The following is a 9,728-nucleotide window of genomic DNA, read 5'->3' as shown; positions in this document are numbered from 1 at the left end:
TTTCAGGCAATTAATTTGAAAATAGCAACTTAGGAACTGGTGAGCTGCAAATAAATACTGGGTTTAGTGCACTCTCTTATTAGATAACAAACATTTGACTTGCAGGTTGTGTGGAGAGCTCTGCAGCAGGCACATTTGCTCTCATGGGTTGAAATCTCAACACTATATAAGTAACCTCAACTATTTTGATTTTGGCTTATTTATGATTGATAGCTGTACATAACTGACTTGCAGCTTGAAGATTGATTTTTTTCTACGCCAAATGTAGATGTTATTCACTGTACCTACATCATTATTTGTTTGTGTAGCACTATCCTCACACTGAACACAGTGCCACCTGCACTTTGTCCACCTATCAGTATTTAATATACGTTTACACATAATTCTAAACTGTTGTTGGGGATACCCCTTATTTATTTTAGTTGTCAAATTGATCTATTACAATACACCTCTCTTTACAGTTCCAGTAGCAATTGCTGTCTATGAGGACCCATAGTTGTTTTGATTTTACACCTGCAAGTGTCAATCAGCCATCATAGTTGTCATCAATGACTGACATATAAGGCAGAGTAGATTGAAACCGATGCAACAGCCAGTGTTTCTGTTTTGCTTATTTTTGTGCTGGACCTGGAGTAAGGTAGACAGGGAAGAATTAGAAGAACACTGAGCAGAGATGGTGTCATTGATTATCACCATCCACCGATATTCCATTCCTGAGACATTGATATGAGTTTCACTACTTTCACTTTCACTACATTAAAGCAAAAAAGAGACTAAGGGCTAGCTTTAGGTGGGCTAATACCGGTCGGTAACGGACGAAAATTGGTAAATTTCCTGTTAACGACCGGTATTTAGCCCTTTGCGATGTAGGAGGCAGGATTTAAGGATTCAGTAATTTACCGATTTGTTATTTTAAGGAATTGATAAAATACCGATTCCTTAATTTAAGTTGTTGGTAAATACTGAATACCTTTAAAAAAGCAATTTTGTGCTTTTTTAAAAGTGCCATGTGGCAGACATACATGCCCTTAGGGCATGTATGTCTGCCACATGTGCACACATGCACGAGTCAGGGGTGCAACAGGGTGTCAATTTGACACTCTGCCACCCTTGAATATGCTCCCCTATTACCAATTCGGTATTTACCGAATCGGTAATTGTGAATGGCTTCCCATTCATTCCTATGGGCCTCCAGGCCCATAGGAATGAATGGGAAGGTATTCCTTATTACCCCCAAATCGGTAATGAAGAATATTACCGAATCGGTAAAATGTACAGATTTTTTATTCTGTTTACCGATTCTTAAATACCGAATCGGTAAAATTCGGTATTTAGGAATCGATAAATAGAAATTACCCACATCTAGCCCTAAGTCCTAAAACAAAGGGGGCCGTTATTAAACCAAAAGTAACTAAACTCTCCAAGGCATATCAAAGAAAGACACTTGTATTCAACGAGCTCTAATTTTCACCAATTGATTCACTTTTGTCCTTTGGTTTGTGAAAACTAACATAAATGCCATGCAACTAAAACCTATCTATCTATCTATCTATCTATCTATCTATCTATCTATCTATCTATCTATCTATCTATCTATCTATCTATCTATCTATCTATCTATCTATCTATCTATCTATCTATCTATCTATCTATCTATCTATCTATTATCTATCGATCTATCTATCTATCTTTATTATTCTCTTTAAAAACTGTTTTTGTTCAAAAATAACTTATTCCCAAATGCACATCAGAATGTGAACACTACACTACACATACCAGCAGAAGAAATTACATAAGACAACCTAATCTGTCTTTATCCAGACATCACCCAGTGAATGTGTGTTTCTGTAAAGTTTAAATATTTTTCATATATATCTATGCCAAGGTGTATTGAAGAATGAGTGGATTTACAAGTGCCTGAAGGGATTATTTAGTAGGCGCGTGACTGACTGTATAAGTGAGTGATTGAACGTGTCTTACTGAATGCATGGGTTAGTGACTAAACTGTGTGAACATCTCTATTAGTCTCTCAGTTGGTGTGTAAGCAACTGCATGGGTTGATGAGTATCTACATGAGTGTCTATATGGGTTATTGATTTGTTGTCGGAGTATGTGCGTGGGTGGCTGGGGGTGTGTGTGACTGTGCATAGATGTTGAGTGGGTGATTCACTGGTTGTATGGATTCAAAAGTGCATCTGGGAAGGGCTCTATGGGTGAGTTTGTCTGTGTATGGGAGTGTAGGTGACTGAATGAATGTCTCAGAGGTATATGTGTATCTTTATTTTCACACCCACAGATAACTTGTGGCTGTCATAGCGCTAACTGGCATTCACTGTATGACACAGCTCGAGCACACGCTCATGCTGATGTCATGTCATTCTAAAAGCGGAATACAAATAATTAAAGGGCAATTACAACACATCTTCCCATTATAACAATATATAAATAAATAATTAAATAAATAAAGTTAAGCACTAACAATGTTCATACAAAAACAAGAACAAAACAGAGTAAAGAAAATCATGAATCAAGTCAAAAAACCTGAAGATACATAGGTGGTTTCTTGATTCTGGTACTAGGAGAGAAAGAACCAGTTCCATGTTTTGGCTGCTGAAAATGTTGAAATTTTGACTTTACATATTCTTCCCCCTTTCCACACTTTGCTAAACGAGACATGCTCCACACATCTCCCCCTTCCAACATAACAACATTTCTCATGACTTTTACAATACGCTTAGGTCCAAAATATTTAGACTCACCTTTAGGTGACCACACTGCTTTCTTCACATAAACAAAATCACCCACTCTCCAACAGATTTTCTTGCCCCCCATTTTTACATCAAATCTCTGTTTATAATTATTCTGGTACCTTTTAATTCTCCAATTGTCAGTAATACAACCCCTGTATTTTATACTCAACCATAAAGGATTGAGTTCAGAACCAGCAATCCTGCCTTTAAGTTTTTTGAAAGATGAAAAATCTGTTACACTATTAGGCGTATTTCTGTGTGCCCAAAGTTTTTCCCTTAGCACCGGTCTGAGGGGAACTTTCCTTTCTAAGGCAGTTTGAGCCGAGGCTCTGATCAACCTGTTCATGCTCTCCACTAAACCATTAGCCTGTGGAATACAGAGAGCAGACCTATGATGTTTAATTGACAAATCTTTAAGAAAATCAGACATTTCCTGAGAGGTAAACTGAACCCCGTTGTCAGACACAAGGATATCAGGAATACCTTCACATTTAAATGAGTCTTTTAAAAAACTCAATTATATTCTTAGTCACAATGGAACTCATACAAGCAGCAGAAACCCATTTAGACATATAATCCACAAGGACAACAACAAATCTTTCAGTAGGAGCTAAATTGTCAAAAGGACCCACAATATCAACTGCAAGTTTAGACCAAGGACGTTCAGGTATGGTAACTGGTGAGAGAGGAGCAGTTCTTGTTTTCCTAGACTTGTCATTACCAGCACAAATAGTGTAATCTCTAACAACATTTTCAACCTGGCGGTCAACCTCAGGCCACCAATAAGATTCCCTAATCCTAGCTTTGGTAAGACTACGACCAAGATGCCCCTCATGTGCCAGATTAATGACCTTCTCACGTAACTGAGAAGGAGGTATCAACCTATCGCCCCGTAAAAGTTCACTCTCCACAATGTTCAATTCAACACGAACATTCCAATAAACCTTTGCACACTCAGGAACTTCTTTCAAACTAGGCCAACCTTTTACAGTAAAATCACAAACAACTTTCCTTTCCTCGTCATGAATTGAACCATTCTGCCATTCTTCCTGATTAATGGCTGATTCCTTGACCCATGAAACATTCACACAATCAGCACTAGAAAGTGAGTGTTTCTCCAAAGATAACCTCGACAAAAAATCAGCAGGAACATTCTTAATGCCAGGTAAATATTCCTCACGAAAATTAAACTCCCACAGTCCTTCTATCCATCTCTTAATTCTTGGAGTGGTACTCTCAACATTTCTACAAGAGAACATGTGAACCAAAGGTTTATGATCCGACCTTACCAAAAACGGTAAACCCCACAAATAAAACCGGAAATGATTGATAGCCCATGTGCAAGCCAATGCTTCCAGCTCTATCACAGAATACCGTTCCTCAGCTCCTTTCAAAGCTCGTGACGCAAAACCGATAACTTTTTCTTTTCCATCAAAAACTTGGGACAAAACCGCCCCCAAACCAAGCACACTTGCATCAGTTGTCAAAATTGTCTTCCTATGCACATCAAAATGTCCCAAAGTCGACATTTTTGCAATCTCACTCTTCACCTTGTCAAAAGCATTCACACAATCATCATTCCAAAAAAAAGCAGTCCCCCTTTTTAGAAGAGACCTAATGGGTTGTACGACACTTGCAAAATTTCCCACAAACTTCGAACAGTACTCTGAAAGACCAAGGAACGATTTAACCTGATCCTTATTCGTTGGTGTAGGTGCTTGTAATATTGCTTCAGTAAGATCAACTTTGGAGCTAATACCTTCACCAGAAATTGAGTGCCCAAGATAAGACACAGAGTTAACCCTGAACTTACATTTTTCTTTTTGCAAAGTGAGACCATGCTCCTCCAATCTCGACAAAACTTTAAAAAGAACTACATCATGCTCAAAATTATCTTGTCCTGAAAAAATATGACTGAATCAATTCCTGATAAAACATTTTTCATAATTCTTTGAAAACATGCCGCAGTGCTTGCCAAACCAAAAAGGCATTCTTATAAACCTATGAGCGCCCAGAGGAGTCACAAAAGATGTTAAGTGTCTTGACTCTTCATGCAGCAAAATCTGATGGTAAGCTGCCGATAAATCCATGACACTGAAAACATTTGCACCAACAATGTTTGTCAAAGTTTAATTAATGTTGGGAAGAGGTTGTCTGTCAACCCAAATGGAATTGTTTAGACTTCTCAAATCTACACACATTCTAATTTTAGTTCCCTTGTCCTTAGAAGCCAAAAAAATTGGTGCGAGCCATTCAGAGGATCTCCACACGAAGTGGTTCCAACATAAGATTAGCCACCTTCCTAACTTTGTGAACACATGGTTTTGCACTGTCCTTCAATATAATCTTATGTTTGAAACCCTTCAAAAGACCAAGTTTCCCACTAAAAGCTCCAGGATACTTGTTAATAATGTCCTGAACATCATTCTGTACAGAGATTAGCATGACTTGTTCAGGTGTGTTGGGATTTAGGATAATACCAAGATCTCTCTGGTGGCGCCAACCTAAAAGGCTATCCCCATGCCTGGCAACATAGACTTTTCCTACCATTTCTCTGTCTTTAAATAGAATGGTTTGTATCGAGTAACCTATCAAATCAATGTTTTGCCCTCCATAACCCACAGGATTAATGTCAAGTGCCAACAGTTCAATTTTCTTATCTCCAAAAGTCTTGAACCAAAATTTGTCGCTAACCAATGCATATGGAGAAAAAGAGTCTGCTAGAACTGGAACAATAACATCCCCAATGCATATATCACATTCAGGCATAGACACAGCGTCTGAGTCTATTGACTTTACATCATTCACACTAAGTGAATTCACAGTAATACAATGAATACCCAGTTGATTTGATTCCTCATCATCATCAATCAGATTCACTCTTGCATTTCTACACATATGGGCATAGTGACCCTTTTACCCACAATTTCTGCAAACTGAGCTCCTGGCATAACAGTTGGGGAAATTCGGCCCGTGATTCTGGCTACCACACCTCAAACATTTGAACTTCCCATCCTTGTTTGAACTGAAAGTAAACTTTTGTTTGTCAGGTCTGTTCAAAATGTTTTCCTGTTTAAGAGGTGCTTTGTTGATAGCTGCCACTTGATATTCTGCAGATATGCACTCAATGCTATCTTTTTTTAAACTAACATGAGTCTCCACCTGTCCAGGAGTTTTACGTATTTCTTTCACCCAATGAGCAGTATGCTCAACACTTTCAACAACGGTTATAGCCTCCTTTAAATCAGGGTTTTTGGATAGCAACTTTTCTTGAATTCTTGGGTCGTTGGTGCACCGAACAAGCTGGTCACGAAAGAGAGAGTCGGTCAATTGTTCAAACTCACAAGTTTGTGCTAAAGACTTAAGAGCTGCAACGTAATTTCCCACTCTTTCACCTTTTCCTTGGACACGCATAAAAAAATGTATGTCTCTCCATGACCACATTTAAACGCGCACCAAAATGTTTTTCAAGTAAAATAATACTCATCTCAAAAACATCGTTAGGTTCACCAGCCCCTCTGCCAATTGGTATTGGATCAAGACTGTCATAAATACTCCTGCCCTCAGTGCCAAGATTGTGCAACAATACACCTTGCTTCCTTGCAGCTGAAAATGTTTCACCACCAATTGCAATCAAATCTGAGTCAAAAAGGGGTTTCCACTTCTTCCATGAAAGAATTGGCTCACCCTGTTCACTCAAAAACTGAGGAGGCTGGCTCATACCAGTAGCCATGGTTGACCAGTAAAGCAATTCAAACTAAACAAACTAATAAAATAGACTAAAACAACAATTCAAAATAAGAAAGGAAAAAATAAGAAACTAACACAAATCCCCTTTTCAGAAAAATGCAGTTGAAAACATTCTCCTTTTTTTTTAAGCCTTGTTTATCTTTTCAAATCCCAATGCAAATGAGGAAGATAATAACTAATAAAACAAATTAAAATAAAGAATTCCTTTTTCTCCTTACTTTAGTTGTGATACTTCACCAAAATGTCTTCTTCAAAAGTCATCCAACATTGTAGTTTTCTAAAGTCATAAAACAGTGTAAACTTCGGTTTTTACTTCCTTTCTGCACAAAACTAAATCGTTCCTCTGTCTCCACAATCTTTAACGAGATGCGACGAAATGACTGTTTCCCAATTCTCAATACATCTGCGCATGCTCCCTACATGAACAACGAGGTGCGGCGAAAAGCAACTCCTGTTTCCTGGATTCTTCGGCGCATGCTCCCTTCACGACTTACGTAAGACGCTAACACTCATATGCGTAGAGAAACAAAGCGTCGTAAGTGTTCCAATGTGGAATGGAAATGGCAGTCTCAGCTTCGCGGAATTCACACGGTAAGAAGAGGTATTCTTAAGAATAATGAAGTAAAGAATGTCAAAACAAGTACCGCAGTGTCCACGCGGTAACTCCTTCTCGCGTCATTCAAAATACAATTTCAACGTTTGTAGCGCTTCCCAAAATCTTTATTTTTTTTTAGCCACAAGTGTATTCTTCCACAATACTCGTCAGTGGATTTAAATGCCAGTCTTTTCCAAAATACGATCCAAACTCGGTTCTTTAAAATCATACACTCGGTTCTTCATAACCATAAACTGACCTTTAAACATCAATTTCTCTTCTTGTTCACGCTGGGTTCCTCGGTGGGCGTCAGGCCTTAAACGCCAGTAATGTATATATGAATAGACATCGATATCTTCAAAGTATCTTTATTTTCACACCCACCGATAACTTGTGGCTGTCATAGCGCTAACTGGCATTCACTGTATGACACAGCTCGAGCACACGCTCATGCTGATGTCATGACATTCTAAAAGCGGAATACAAATAATTAAAGGGCAATTACAACACATGTCTCCTGCCCTACCGTAGCAAACACTGCTTTGGATTTTGGAAGAGAGAGCAGGGAAACCTGCTCTCTCTTCCAAAATTCAAAGCAGAATTGCTTTTCCACATGGGGAGCTGCACGTTAGCAGCTCCCCATGTGGAAAAGCAATGTCGGCTCCCGGAGGACACAGGGAGACGGCGGGACCGTGCAGGCATTGGGGCTCCCCCCATGGTCCCCATCTAAGTGCATAGGTCGAGCTCACACTTGCAACAAAAGGAACAATCGCTGTTTCTGGGATTTATCGATTTTCAAAAGGCATTTGACAATGTTGCTCGGCCCAGGCTCTGGGCTCTGGGAGAAATTGCTCAAATATGGCATTCCCCCGACCTTATTGAATGCCCTCATTGCTCTGTATTCTGATACTTGGGTCAAAATAAAAGTCTCCGCTGGTTGGTCTACAACCAATAAAATCACGACCAACAAAGGCCTAAAGCAGGGATAAATTTTGGCTCCTTTACTTTTTAATTTGTATCTTACAGATCTACCGGAGTGGCTGGCCCGCTCTCATGCTTTCCCTCCTAGAATCGCATCTGTGAAAATCCAGTCAATGCAATACGCAGATGATACGATGCTACTTGATCAAACACAGGTGGGCCTTCAACGACTTTTCTCTTCCTTGTCAGCATATTGTGCAATCAATGCACTAAAGATCAATGTCTCCAAAACTAAGGTGATGATAGTCTCGAGAAGCCGAGCGAGACAGCGTCCCTGGTACATCTCTGGGAGATCAATTGAGGTAGTCACTATTTATAAATATCTTGGAGTCTGGATAGACCACAGAGAAAGTTCGGGTCCACAAATCGCGGCAACGCAAAGTATGGCCCGCAGCCTGGAGGGGGCCTTCCTACGAACTAAGAAAGCTCTCCATTCTCTCGACCTCACTCCACTAATTAAAGTGATAGATGCCAAATGACTAACAACAATAGCCTTTGGCGCTACTACCTTTAAAGATAAAATGTTCACTTGGCTGGACAGAATCAGTTTGTTTTCGTAGAGTGTTTCACCTACCCAATTCGACCTCTCATGCCCAAATCCTCATGGAGTTCTGCTTGTTTTCTCAAAACTGGATCATGAAAGCAAGATTCATTTCCTATTGTGCAAAAACAAAAATAGCCCAAGCCTCCACACTAAAGAGTTGCATTTGGTCATTGTTAAATAATCCCAGCACTTCCTGAAATACATTTTTAACATTCTGTTTGGACGCTCTAGAAGCCCATGATCTGTGGTTAAGCTCGCTACCCATAGGGATTCTCACCAAAGCCCTGACCAAACAAGCACAAATACTATCAATGGAACACGATGCAATATCCGTGAAAAACCTATCCCATGATTGCTGGGCGTCAAAACTCTATGACCTAAAAACCCTACCACACTACATGTCATCTTCCATGAGCCCATTAGTGAAACATCAGTTAATGAGACTATGTTTTGGGCTAATCCCCCTGGTGAGGTACAACTATGGAAGGAAGTAAAAAGCAGGCATCTCCTCTCAGTGCCACTATTGCAACAATGGGGAAGAAACTTTAATCCATGTTGTTTGTATGTGCAGAACTTTACTCCCCCTTCGAACTTACTGGCTGCGGCGACCCATCTGGAGAATTCTCAATGTGCGTACCTGCCATGAAGCACTAGAGGAATGCACGAAGGGGGATTCAGCACAAATGGCCGTCCGCTTTGTGAAATTCATGACTAAGATTAATCTAATGCTACTGGCAGAGACCCCCCATGATACTTCACTGAGTCAGACATGAACTTGCGTTTTTTCTCCTTTAAATTAAGCACTGAAAGTTTCTTTTTATCTTTTATTTTTGTATGAATTGCAATGATGTTAATTAATTGTGCAAATAAATATATCTATCTATCTATCTATCTATCTATCTATCTAAGTGCATAGGTCCCTGGGGATGGGGTCCCTGGGGCGAATAGAAATTAGTGGTAGGAGGCAGTTTTCTTTACTGACAAATTTGGAGTTGCCTATCGTGACGCTCAGTGCGGCCCCCTGGTGTGAGCGCGCTGGGTGCGTGAATCCCAGCGTGGCCCCCTAGTGTGAGCGCGCTGGGAGCGTGACTCCTAGCCATGCTGAGTG

The sequence above is a fragment of the Lissotriton helveticus genome, chromosome 9 (assembly GCF_964261635.1).
Source record: "Lissotriton helveticus chromosome 9, aLisHel1.1, whole genome shotgun sequence".
Taxonomy (NCBI): domain Eukaryota; kingdom Metazoa; phylum Chordata; class Amphibia; order Caudata; family Salamandridae; genus Lissotriton; species Lissotriton helveticus.
Note: the sequence above shows the minus strand (reverse complement) of the source record.